The sequence below is a fragment of the Ammospiza caudacuta genome, chromosome 9 (genome assembly GCF_027887145.1).
Source record: "Ammospiza caudacuta isolate bAmmCau1 chromosome 9, bAmmCau1.pri, whole genome shotgun sequence".
Lineage (NCBI taxonomy): Eukaryota > Metazoa > Chordata > Aves > Passeriformes > Passerellidae > Ammospiza > Ammospiza caudacuta.
Window position 1 is genome coordinate 4,331,322 of NC_080601.1, and position 13,461 is coordinate 4,344,782.

Consider the following 13,461-nt stretch of genomic DNA (forward strand, 5'->3'; position numbering starts at 1 on the left):
AGCTTTTCCACTCTGTCTGGCAAGGAAAACCTACGGGAGCACAGAAAACATCTCCCATCGTGTTCTGGACGTTGCACGGAGGTCTGCCAAGTGTTTGACAAGAAGGAAAGAAAAGTTGTCCAAAACAGCTTCCAATCGAATATTCATGTGATTGGAAACGTCAGGAAAGTGGTAAGGTACTGTTTTCTATCAGTTGGCAAGCTGCGCACACAATCCCAGTGTTGTACAGCTTCCTTCTTCACCTTTCCGATGCTGCCGCTCTCTCCGGCTCCTGGAGCCGAAGAAGCGGCTTCTTCGCGCAAAGACGATTGTACCGCTCACAGTGCTCTCTTAGCGCCGCTTCTGCCGAAAGAAGCCCGGGAGCGGCTCTTAGCTCCGGAGAGCATCGTACCTTCGTCTTTAGCGTCTTTTGTGGTCTACATCCTAGCAGAAAGCTTTTCCACTCTGTCTGGCAAGGAAAACCTGCTCGAGCACAGAAAACATCTCCCATCGTGTTCTGGACGTTGCACGGACGTCTGCCAAGTGTTTGGCATGAAGGAAAGAAAAGTTGTCCAAAACAGCTTCCAATCGAATATTCATGTGATTGGAAACGTCAGGAATGTGTAAGGTACTGTTTTCTATCAGTTGGCAAGTTGCGCACACAATCCCAGTGTTGTACAGCTTCCTTCTTCACCTTTCCGATGCTGCCGCTCTCTCCGGCTCCCGGAGCCGAAGAAGCGGCTTCTTCGCGCAAAGACGATTGTACCGCTCACAGTGCTCTCCTTAACGCGGCTTCTGCCGAAAGAAGCCCGGGAGCGGCTCTTAGCTCCGGAGAGCATCGTACCTTCGTCTTTAGCGTCTTTTGTGGTCTACATTCTAGCATAAAGCTTTTCCACTCTGTCTGGCAAGGAAAACCTGCAGGAGCACAGAAAACATCTCCCATCGTCTTCTGGACATTGCACGGAGGTCTGCCAAGTGTTTGGCATGAAGGAAAGAAAAGTTGTGCAAAACAGCTTCCAATCGAATATTCATGTGATTGGAAACGTCAGGAAAGTGGTAAGGTACTGTTTTCTATCAGTTGGCAAGCTGCGCACACAATCCCAGTGTTGTACAGCTTCCTTCTTCACCTTTCCGATGCTGCCGCTCTCTCCGGCTCCCGGAGCCGAAGAAGCGGCTTCTTCGCGCAAAGACGATTGTACCGCTCACAGTGCTCGCTTAGCGCCGCTTCTGCCGAAAGAAGCCCGGGAGCGGCTCTTAGCTCCGGAGAGCATCGTACCTTCGTCTTTAGCGTCTTTTGTGGTCTACATCCTAGCAGAAGGCTTTTCCACTCTGTCTGGCAAGGAAAACCTGCGGGAGCACAGAAAGCATCTCCCATCGTGTTCTGGACATTGCACGGAGGTCTGCCACGTGTTTGACAAGAAGGAAAGAAAAGTTGTCCAAAACAGCTTCCAATCGAATAGTCATGTGATTGGAAACGTCAGGAAAGTGTAAGGTACTGTTTTCTATCAGTTGGCAAGCTGCGCACACAATCCCAGTGTTGTACAGCTTCCTTCTTCACCTTTCCGATGCTGCCGCTCTCTCCGGCTCCCGGAGCCGAAGAAGCGGCTTCTTCGCGCACAGACGATTATACCGCTCACAGTGCTCTCTTAGCGCCGCTTCTGCCGAAAGAAGCCCGGGAGCGGCTCTTAGCTCCGGAGAGCATCGTACCTTCGTCTTTAGCGTCTTTTGTGGTCTACATCCTAGCAGAAAGCTTTTCCACTCTGTCTGGCAAGGAAAACCTGCGGGAGCACAGAAAACATCTCCCATCGTGTTCTGGACGTTGCACGGAGGTCTGCCAAGTGTTTGGCATGAAGAAATGAAAAGCTGTCCAAAACAGCTTCTTATCGAACATTCGTGGGATTGGAAACGTCAGGAAAGTGTAAGGTACTGTTTTCTATCAGTTGGCAAGCTGCGCACACAATCCCAGTGTTGTACAGCTTCCTTCTTCACCTTTCCGATGCTGCCGCTCTCTCCGGCTCCCGGAGCCGAAGAAGCGGCTTCTTCGCGCAAAGACGATTGTACTGGTCACAGTGCTCGCTTAGCGCCGCTTCTGCCGAAAGAAGCCCGGGAGCGGCTCTTAGCTCCGGAGAGCATCGTACCTTCGTCTTTAGCGTCTTTTGTGGTCTACATCCTAGCAGAAAGCTTTTCCACTCTGTCTGGCAAGGAAAACCTGCGGGAGCACAGAAAACATCTCCCATCGTCTTCTGGACGTTGCACGGAGGTCTGCCAAGTGTTTGGCATGAAGAAATGAAAAGCTGTCCAAAACAGCTTCCAATCGAACATTCGTGTGATTGGAAACGTCAGGAAAGTGTAAGGTACTGTTTTCTATCAGTTGGCAAGCTGCGCACACAATCCCAGTGTTGTACAGCTTCCTTCTTCACCTTTCCGATGCTGCCGCTCTCTCCGGCTCCCGGAGCCAAAGAAGCGGCTTCTTCGCGCACAGACGATTGTACCGCTCACAGTGCTCTCTTAGCGCCGCTTCTGCCGAAAGAAGCCCGGGAGCGGCTCTTAGCTCCGGAGAGCATCGTACCTTCGTCTTTAGCGTCTTTTGTGGTCTACATCCTAGCAGAAAGCTTTTCCACTCTGTCTGGCAAGGAAAACCTGCTCGAGCACAGAAAACATCTCCCATCGTCTTCTGGACGTTGCACGGAGGTCTGCCAAGTGTTTGGCATGAAGAACTGAAAAGCTGTCCAAAACAGCTTCTTATCGAACATTCGTGTGATTGGAAACGTCAGGAAAGTGTAAGGTACTGTTTTCTATCAGTTGGCAAGCTGCGCACACAATCCCAGTGTTGTACAGCTTCCTTCTTCACCTTTCCGATGCTGCCGCTCTCTCCGGCTCCCGGAGCCGAAGAAGCGGCTTCTTCGCGCAAAGACGATTGTACCGCTCACAGTGCTCTCTTAGCGCGGCTTCTGCCGAAAGAAGCCCGGGAGCGGCTCTTAGCTCCGGAGAGCATCGTACCTTCGTCTTTAGCGTCTTTTGTGGTCTACATCCTAGCAGAAAGCTTTTCCACTCTGTCTGGCAAGGAAAACCTGCGGGAGCACAGAAAACATCTCCCATCGTGTTCTGGACGTTGCACGGAGGTCTGCCAAGTGTTTGGCATGAAGAAATGAAAAGGTGTCCAAAACAGCTTCTTATCGAACATTCGTGTGATTGGAAACGTCAGGAAAGTGTAAGGTACTGTTTTCTATCAGTTGGCAAGCTGCGCACACAATCCCAGTGTTGTACAGCTTCCTTCTTCACCTTTCCGATGCTGCCGCTCTCTCCGGCTCCCGGAGCCGAAGAAGCGGCTTCTTCGCGCAAAGACGATTGTACCGCTCACAGTGCTCTCTTAGCGCGGCTTCTGCCGAAAGAAGCCCGGGAGCGGCTCTTAGCTCCGGAGAGCATCGTACCTTCGTCTTTAGCGTCTTTTGTGGTCTACATCCTAGCAGAAAGCTTTTCCACTCTGTCTGGCAAGGAAAACCTGCGGGAGCACAGAAAACATCTCCCATCGTGTTCTGGACGTTGCACGGAGGTCTGCCAAGTGTTTGGCATGAAGGAAAGAAAAGTTTTCCAAAACAGCTTCCAATCGAATATTCATGTGATTGGAAACGTCAGGAAAGTGTAAGGTACTGTTTTCTATCAGTTGGCAAGTTGCGCACACAATCCCAGTGTTGTACAGCTTCCTTCTTCACCTTTCCGATGCTGCCGCTCTCTCCGGCTCCCGGAGCCAAAGAAGCGGCTTCTTCGCGCACAGACGATTGTACCGCTCACAGTGCTCTCTTAGCGCCGCTTCTGCCGAAAGAAGCCCGGGAGCGGCTCTTAGCTCCGGAGAGCATCGTACCTTCGTCTTTAGCGTCTTTTGTGGTCTACATCCTAGCAGAAAGCTTTTCCACTCTGTCTGGCAAGGAAAACCTGCGGGAGCACAGAAAACATCTCCCATCGTGTTCTGGACGTTGCACGGAGGTCTGCCAAGTGTTTGGCATGAAGAAATGAAAAGATGTCCAAAACAGCTTCCAATCGAATATTCGTGTGATTGGAAACGTCAGGAAAGTGTAAGGTACTGTTTTCTATCAGTTGGCAAGCTGCGCACACAATCCCAGTGTTGTACAGCTTCCTTCTTCACCTTTCCGATGCTGCCGCTCTCTCCGGCTCCCGGAGCCGAAGAAGCGGCTTCTTCGCGCAAAGACGATTGTACCGCTCACAGTGCTCTCTTAGCGCCGCTTCTGCCGAAAGAAGCCCGGGAGCGGCTCTTAGCTCCGGAGAGCATCGTACCTTCGTCTTTAGCGTCTTTTGTGGTCTACATCCTAGCAGAAAGCTTTTCCACTCTGTCTGGCAAGGAAAACCTGCGGGAGCACAGAAAACATCTCCCATCGTGTTCTGGACGTTGCACGGAGGTCTGCCAAGTGTTTGGCATGAAGAAATGAAAAGCTGTCCAAAACAGCTTCTTATCGAACTTTCGTGTGATTGGAAACGTCAGGAAAGTGTAAGGTACTGTTTTCTATCAGTTGGCAAGCTGCGCACACAATCCCAGTGTTGTACAGCTTCCTTCTTCACCTTTCCGATGCTGCCGCTCTCTCCGGCTCCCGGAGCCGAAGAAGCGGCTTCTTCGCGCAAAGACGATTGTACCGCTGACAGTGCTCTCCTTAACGCGGCTTCTGCCGAAAGAAGCCCGGGAGCGGCTCTTAGCTCCGGAGAGCATCGTACCTTCGTCTTTAGAGTCTTTTGTGGTCTACATCCTAGCAGAAAGCTTTTCCACTCTGTCTGGCAAGGAAAACCTGCGGGAGCACAGAAAACATCTCCCATCGTGTTCTGGACGTTGCACGGAGGTCTGCCAAGTGTTTGGCATGAAGGAAAGAAAAGTTGTCCAAAACAGCTTCCAATCAAAGATTCATGTGATTGGAAACGTCAGGAAAGTGGTAAGGTACTGTTTTCTATCAGTTGGCAAGCTGCGCACACAATCCCAGTGTTGTACAGCTTCCTTCTTCACCTTTCCGATGCTGCCGCTCTCTCCGGCTCCCGGAGCCGAAGAAGCGGCTTCTTCGCGCAAAGACGATTGTACCGCTCACAGTGCTCGCTTAGCGCCGCTTCTGCCGAAAGAAGCCCGGGAGCGGCTCTTAGCTCCGGAGAGCATCGTACCTTCGTCTTTAGCGTCTTTTGTGGTCTACATCCTAGCAGAAAGCTTTTCCACTCTGTCTGGCAAGGAAAACCTGCGGGAGCACAGAAAACATCTCCCATCGTGTTCTGGACGTTGCACGGAGGTCTGCCAAGTGTTTGACAAGAAGGAAAGAAAAGTTGTCCAAAACAGCTTCCAATCGAATATTCATGTGATTGGAAACGTCAGGAATGTGTAAGGTACTGTTTTCTATCAGTTGGCAAGCTGCGCACACAATCCCAGTGTTGGACAGCTTCCTTCTTCACCTTTCCGATGCTGCCGCTCTCTCCGGCTCCCGGAGCCGAAGAAGCGGCTTCTTCGCGCACAGACGATTGTACCGCTCACAGTGCTCGCTTAGCGCCGCTTCTGCCGAAAGAAGCCCGGGAGCGGCTCTTAGCTCCGGAGAGCATCGTACCTTCGTCTTTAGCGTCTTTTGTGGTCTACATCCTAGCAGAAAGCTTTTCCACTCTGTCTGGCAAGGAAAACCTGCGGGAGCACAGAAAACATCTCCCATCGTGTTCTGGACATTGCACGGAGGTCTGCCAAGTGTTTGGCATGAAGGAAAGAAAAGTTGTCCAAAACAGCTTCCAATCGAATATTCATGTGATTGGAAACGTCAGGAAAGTGGTAAGGTACTGTTTTCTATCAGTTGGCAAGCTGCGCACACAATCCCAGTGTTGTACAGCTTCCTTCTTCACCTTTCCGATGCTGCCGCTCTCTCCGGCTCCCGGAGCCGAAGAAGCGGCTTCTTCGCGCAAAGACGATTGTACAGCTCACAGTGCTCTCTTAGCGCCGCTTCTGCCGAAAGAAGCCCGGGAGCGGCTCTTAGCTCCGGAGAGCATCGTACCTTCGTCTTTAGCGTCTTTTGTGGTCTACATCCTAGCAGAAAGCTTTTCCACTCTGTCTGGCAAGGAAAACCTGCGGGAGCACAGAAAACATCTCCCATCGTCTTCTGGACGTTGCACGGAGGTCTGCCAAGTGTTTGACAAGAAGGAAAGAAAAGTTGTCCAAAACAGCTTCCAATCGAATATTCATGTGATTGGAAACGTCAGGAAAGTGTAAGGTACTGTTTTCTATCAGTTGGAAAGCTGCGCACACAATCCCAGTGTTGTACAGCTTCCTTCTTCACCTTTCCGATGCTGCCGCTCTCTCCGGCTCCCGGAGCCGAAGAAGCGGCTTCTTCGCGCAAAGACGATTGTACCGCTCACAGTGCTCGCTTAGCGCCGCTTCTGCCGAAAGAAGCCCGGGAGCGGCTCTTAGCTCCGGAGAGCATCGTACCTTCGTCTTTAGCGTCTTTTGTGGTCTACATCCTAGCAGAAAGCTTTTCCACTCTGTCTGGCAAGGAAAACCTGCGGGAGCACAGAAAACATCTCCCATCGTGTTCTGGACGTTGCACGGAGGTCTGCCAAGTGTTTGGCATGAAGAAATGAAAAGCTGTCCAAAACAGCTTCTTATCGAACTTTCGTGTGATTGGAAACGTCAGGAAAGTGTAAGGTACTGTTTTCTATCAGTTGGCAAGCTGCGCACACAATCCCAGTGTTGTACAGCTTCCTTCTTCACCTTTCCGATGCTGCCGCTCTCTCCGGCTCCCGGAGCCGAAGAAGCGGCTTCTTCGCGCAAAGACGATTGTACCGCTCACAGTGCTCTCCTTAACGCGGCTTCTGCCGAAAGAAGCCCGGGAGCGGCTCTTAGCTCCGGAGAGCATCGTACCTTCGTCTTTAGCGTCTTTTGTGGTCTACATCCTAGCAGAAAGCTTTTCCACTCTGTCTGGCAAGGAAAACCTGCGGGAGCACAGAAAACATCTCCCATCGTGTTCTGGACGTTGCACGGAGGTCTGCCAAGTGTTTGACAAGAAGGAAAGAAAAGTTGTCCAAAACAGCTTCCAATCGAATATTCATGTGATTGGAAACGTCAGGAATGTGTAAGGTACTGTTTTCTATCAGTTGGCAAGCTGCGCACACAATCCCAGTGTTGTACAGCTTCCTTCTTCACCTTTCCGATGCTGCCGCTCTCTCCGGCTCCTGGAGCCGAAGAAGCGGCTTCTTCGCTCAAAGACGATTGTACCGCTCACAGTGCTCGCTTAGCGCCGCTTCTGCCGAAAGAAGCCCGGGAGCGGCTCTTAGCTCCGGAGAGCATCGTACCTTCGTCTTTAGCGTCTTTTGTGGTCTACATCCTAGCAGAAAGCTTTTCCACTCTGTCTGGCAAGGAAAACCTGCGGGAGCACAGAAAACATCTCCCATCGTGTTCTGGACGTTGCATGGACGTCTGCCAAGTGTTTGACAAGAAGGAAAGAAAAGTTGTCCAAAACAGCTTCCAATCGAATATTCATGTGATTGGAAACGTCAGGAAAGTGTAAGGTACTGTTTTCTATCAGTTGGCAAGCTGCGCACACAATCCCAGTGTTGTACAGCTTCCTTCTTCACCTTTCCGATGCTGCCACTCTCTCCGGCTCCCGGAGCCGAAGAAGCGGCTTCTTCGCGCAAAGACGATTTTACCGCTCACAGTGCTCTCTTAGCGCGGCTTCTGCCGAAAGAAGCCCGGGAGCGGCTCTTAGCTCCGGAGAGCATCGTACCTTCGTCTTTAGCGTCTTTTGTGGTCTACATCCTAGCAGAAAGCTTTTCCACTCTGTCTGGCAAGGAAAACCTACGGGAGCACAGAAAACATCTCCCATCGTGTTCTGGACGTTGCACGGAGGTCTGCCAAGTGTTTGACAAGAAGGAAAGAAAAGTTGTCCAAAACAGCTTCCAATCGAATATTCATGTGATTGGAAACGTCAGGAAAGTGGTAAGGTACTGTTTTCTATCAGTTGGCAAGCTGCGCACACAATCCCAGTGTTGTACAGCTTCCTTCTTCACCTTTCCGATGCTGCCGCTCTCTCCGGCTCCTGGAGCCGAAGAAGCGGCTTCTTCGCGCAAAGACGATTGTACCGCTCACAGTGCTCTCTTAGCGCCGCTTCTGCCGAAAGAAGCCCGGGAGCGGCTCTTAGCTCCGGAGAGCATCGTACCTTCGTCTTTAGCGTCTTTTGTGGTCTACATCCTAGCAGAAAGCTTTTCCACTCTGTCTGGCAAGGAAAACCTGCTCGAGCACAGAAAACATCTCCCATCGTGTTCTGGACGTTGCACGGACGTCTGCCAAGTGTTTGGCATGAAGGAAAGAAAAGTTGTCCAAAACAGCTTCCAATCGAATATTCATGTGATTGGAAACGTCAGGAATGTGTAAGGTACTGTTTTCTATCAGTTGGCAAGTTGCGCACACAATCCCAGTGTTGTACAGCTTCCTTCTTCACCTTTCCGATGCTGCCGCTCTCTCCGGCTCCCGGAGCCGAAGAAGCGGCTTCTTCGCGCAAAGACGATTGTACCGCTCACAGTGCTCTCCTTAACGCGGCTTCTGCCGAAAGAAGCCCGGGAGCGGCTCTTAGCTCCGGAGAGCATCGTACCTTCGTCTTTAGCGTCTTTTGTGGTCTACATTCTAGCATAAAGCTTTTCCACTCTGTCTGGCAAGGAAAACCTGCAGGAGCACAGAAAACATCTCCCATCGTCTTCTGGACATTGCACGGAGGTCTGCCAAGTGTTTGGCATGAAGGAAAGAAAAGTTGTGCAAAACAGCTTCCAATCGAATATTCATGTGATTGGAAACGTCAGGAAAGTGGTAAGGTACTGTTTTCTATCAGTTGGCAAGCTGCGCACACAATCCCAGTGTTGTACAGCTTCCTTCTTCACCTTTCCGATGCTGCCGCTCTCTCCGGCTCCCGGAGCCGAAGAAGCGGCTTCTTCGCGCAAAGACGATTGTACCGCTCACAGTGCTCGCTTAGCGCCGCTTCTGCCGAAAGAAGCCCGGGAGCGGCTCTTAGCTCCGGAGAGCATCGTACCTTCGTCTTTAGCGTCTTTTGTGGTCTACATCCTAGCAGAAGGCTTTTCCACTCTGTCTGGCAAGGAAAACCTGCGGGAGCACAGAAAGCATCTCCCATCGTGTTCTGGACATTGCACGGAGGTCTGCCACGTGTTTGACAAGAAGGAAAGAAAAGTTGTCCAAAACAGCTTCCAATCGAATAGTCATGTGATTGGAAACGTCAGGAAAGTGTAAGGTACTGTTTTCTATCAGTTGGCAAGCTGCGCACACAATCCCTGTGTTGTACAGCTTCCTTCTTCACCTTTCCGATGCTGCCGCTCTCTCCGGCTCCCGGAGCCGAAGAAGCGGCTTCTTCGCGCACAGACGATTATACCGCTCACAGTGCTCTCTTAGCGCCGCTTCTGCCGAAAGAAGCCCGGGAGCGGCTCTTAGCTCCGGAGAGCATCGTACCTTCGTCTTTAGCGTCTTTTGTGGTCTACATCCTAGCAGAAAGCTTTTCCACTCTGTCTGGCAAGGAAAACCTGCGGGAGCACAGAAAACATCTCCCATCGTGTTCTGGACGTTGCACGGAGGTCTGCCAAGTGTTTGGCATGAAGAAATGAAAAGCTGTCCAAAACAGCTTCTTATCGAACATTCGTGGGATTGGAAACGTCAGGAAAGTGTAAGGTACTGTTTTCTATCAGTTGGCAAGCTGCGCACACAATCCCAGTGTTGTACAGCTTCCTTCTTCACCTTTCCGATGCTGCCGCTCTCTCCGGCTCCCGGAGCCGAAGAAGCGGCTTCTTCGCGCAAAGACGATTGTACTGGTCACAGTGCTCGCTTAGCGCCGCTTCTGCCGAAAGAAGCCCGGGAGCGGCTCTTAGCTCCGGAGAGCATCGTACCTTCGTCTTTAGCGTCTTTTGTGGTCTACATCCTAGCAGAAAGCTTTTCCACTCTGTCTGGCAAGGAAAACCTGCGGGAGCACAGAAAACATCTCCCATCGTGTTCTGGACGTTGCACGGAGGTCTGCCAAGTGTTTGGCATGAAGAAATGAAAAGCTGTCCAAAACAGCTTCCAATCGAACATTCGTGTGATTGGAAACGTCAGGAAAGTGTAAGGTACTGTTTTCTATCAGTTGGCAAGCTGCGCACACAATCCCAGTGTTGTACAGCTTCCTTCTTCACCTTTCCGATGCTGCCGCTCTCTCCGGCTCCCGGAGCCGAAGAAGCGGCTTCTTCGCGCACAGACGATTGTACCGCTCACAGGGCTCTCTTAGCGCCGCTTCTGCCGAAAGAAGCCCGGGAGCGGCTCTTAGCTCCGGAGAGCATCGTACCTTCGTCTTTAGCGTCTTTTGTGGTCTACATCCTAGCAGAAAGCTTTTCCACTCTGTCTGGCAAGGAAAACCTGCTCGAGCACAGAAAACATCTCCCATCGTCTTCTGGACGTTGCACGGAGGTCTGCCAAGTGTTTGGCATGAAGAACTGAAAAGCTGTCCAAAACAGCTTCTTATCGAACATTCGTGTGATTGGAAACGTCAGGAAAGTGTAAGGTACTGTTTTCTATCAGTTGGCAAGCTGCGCACACAATCCCAGTGTTGTACAGCTTCCTTCTTCACCTTTCCGATGCTGCCGCTCTCTCCGGCTCCCGGAGCCGAAGAAGCGGCTTCTTCGCGCAAAGACGATTGTACCGCTCACAGTGCTCTCTTAGCGCGGCTTCTGCCGAAAGAAGCCCGGGAGCGGCTCTTAGCTCCGGAGAGCATCGTACCTTCGTCTTTAGCGTCTTTTGTGGTCTACATCCTAGCAGAAAGCTTTTCCACTCTGTCTGGCAAGGAAAACCTGCGGGAGCACAGAAAACATCTCCCATCGTGTTCTGGACGTTGCACGGAGGTCTGCCAAGTGTTTGGCATGAAGAAATGAAAAGCTGTCCAAAACAGCTTCTTATCGAACATTCGTGTGATTGGAAACGTCAGGAAAGTGTAAGGTACTGTTTTCTATCAGTTGGCAAGCTGCGCACACAATCCCAGTGTTGTACAGCTTCCTTCTTCACCTTTCCGATGCTGCCGCTCTCTCCGGCTCCCGGAGCCGAAGAAGCGGCTTCTTCGCGCAAAGACGATTGTACCGCTCACAGGGCTCTCTTAGCGCCGCTTCTGCCGAAAGAAGCCCGGGAGCGGCTCTTAGCTCCGGAGAGCATCGTACCTTCGTCTTTAGCGTCTTTTGTGGTCTACATCCTAGCAGAAAGCTTTTCCACTCTGTCTGGCAAGGAAAACCTGCGGGAGCACAGAAAACATCTCCCATCGTGTTCTGGACGTTGCACGGACGTCTGCCAAGTGTTTGACAAGAAGGAATGAAAAGTTGTCCAAAACAGCTTCCAATCGAATATTCATGTGATTGGAAACGTCAGGAAAGTGTAAGGTACTGTTTTCTATCAGTTGGCAAGCTGCGCACACAATCCCAGTGTTGTACAGCTTCCTTCTTCACCTTTCCGATGCTGCCGCTCTCTCCGGCTCCCGGAGCCGAAGAAGCGGCTTCTTCGCGCAAAGACGATTGTACCGCTCACAGTGCTCGCTTAGCGCCGCTTCTGCCGAAAGAAGCCCGGGAGCGGCTCTTAGCTCCGGAGAGCATCGTACCTTCGTCTTTAGCGTCTTTTGTGGTCTACATCCTAGCAGAAAGCTTTTCCACTCTGTCTGGCAAGGAAAACCTGCGGGAGCACAGAAAACATCTCCCATCGTCTTCTGGACGTTGCACGGAGGTCTGCCAAGTGTTTGGCATGAAGAAATGAAAAGCTGTCCAAAACAGCTTCTTATCGAACATTCGTGTGATTGCAAACGTCAGGAAAGTGTAAGGTACTGTTTTCTATCAGTTGGCAAGCTGCGCACACAATCCCAGTGTTGTACAGCTTCCTTCTTCACCTTTCCGATGCTGCCGCTCTCTCCGGCTCCCGGAGCCGAAGAAGCGGCTTCTTCGCGCAAAGACGATTGTACCGCTCACAGTGCTCGCTTAGCGCCGCTTCTGCCGAAAGAAGCCCGGGAGCGGCTCTTAGCTCCGGAGAGCATCGTACCTTCGTCTTTAGCGTCTTTTGTGGTCTACATCCTAGCAGAAAGCTTTTCCACTCTGTCTGGCAAGGAAAACCTGCGGGAGCACAGAAAACATCTCCCATCGTCTTCTGGACGTTGCACGGACGTCTGCCAAGTGTTTGACAAGAAGGAAAGAAAAGTTGTCCAAAACAGCTTCCAATCGAATATTCATGTGATTGGAAACGTCAGGAAAGTGTAAGGTAGTGTTTTCTATCAGTTGGCAAGCTGCGCACACAATCCCAGTGTTGTACAGCTTCCTTCTATACCTTTCCGATGCTGCCGCTCTCTCCGGCTCCCGGAGCCGTAGAAGCGATGCTGCCGCTCTCTCCGGCTCCCGGAGCCGTAGAAGCGGCTTCTTCGCGCAAAGACGATTGTACCGCTCACAGTGCTCTCTTAGCGCCGCTTCTGCCGAAAGAAGCCCGGCAGCGGCTCTTAGCTCCGGAGAGCATCGTACCTTCGTCTTTAGCGTCTTTTGTGGTCTACATCCTAGCAGAAAGCTTTTCCACTCTGTCTGGCAAGGAAAACCTGCGCCAGCACAGAAAACATCTCCCATCGTGTTCTGGACGTTGCACGGAGGTCTGCCAAGTGTTTGACAAGAAGGAAAGAAAAGTTGTCCAAAACAGCTTCCAATCGAATATTCATGTGATTGGAAACCTCAGGAAAGTGGTAAGGTACTGTTTTCTATCAGTTGGCAAGCTGCGCACACAATCCCAGTGTTGTACAGCTTCCTTCTTCACCTTTCCGATGCTGCCGCTCTCTCCGGCTCCCGGAGCCGAAGAAGCGGCTTCTTCGCGCAAAGACGATTGTACCGCTCACAGGGCTCTCTTAGCGCCGCTTCTGCCGAAAGAAGCCCGGCAGCGGCTCTTAGCTCCGGAGAGCATCGTACCTTCGTCTTTAGCGTCTTTTGCGGTCTACATCCTAGCAGAAAGCTTTTCCACTCTGTCTGGCAAGGAAAACCTGCGGGAGCACAGAAAACATCTCCCATCGTGTTCTGGACGTTGCACGGACGTCTGCCAAGTGTTTGGCATGAAGGAAAGAAAAGTTTTCCAAAACAGCTTCCAATCGAATATTCATGTGATTGGAAACGTCAGGAAAGTGTAAGGTACTGTTTTCTATCAGTTGGCAAGTTGCGCACACAATCCCAGTGTTGGACAGCTTCCTTCTTCACCTTTCCGATGCTGCCGCTCTCTCCGGCTCCCGGAGCCGAAGAAGCGGCTTCTTCGCGCACAGACGATTGTACCGCTCACAGTGCTCTCTTAGCGCCGCTTCTGCCGAAAGAAGCCCGGGAGCGGCTCTTAGCTCCGGAGAGCATCGTACCTTCGTCTTTAGCGTCTTTTGTGGTCTACATCCTAGCAGAAAGCTTTTCCACTCTGTCTGGCAAGGAAAACCTGTGGGAGCACAGAAAACA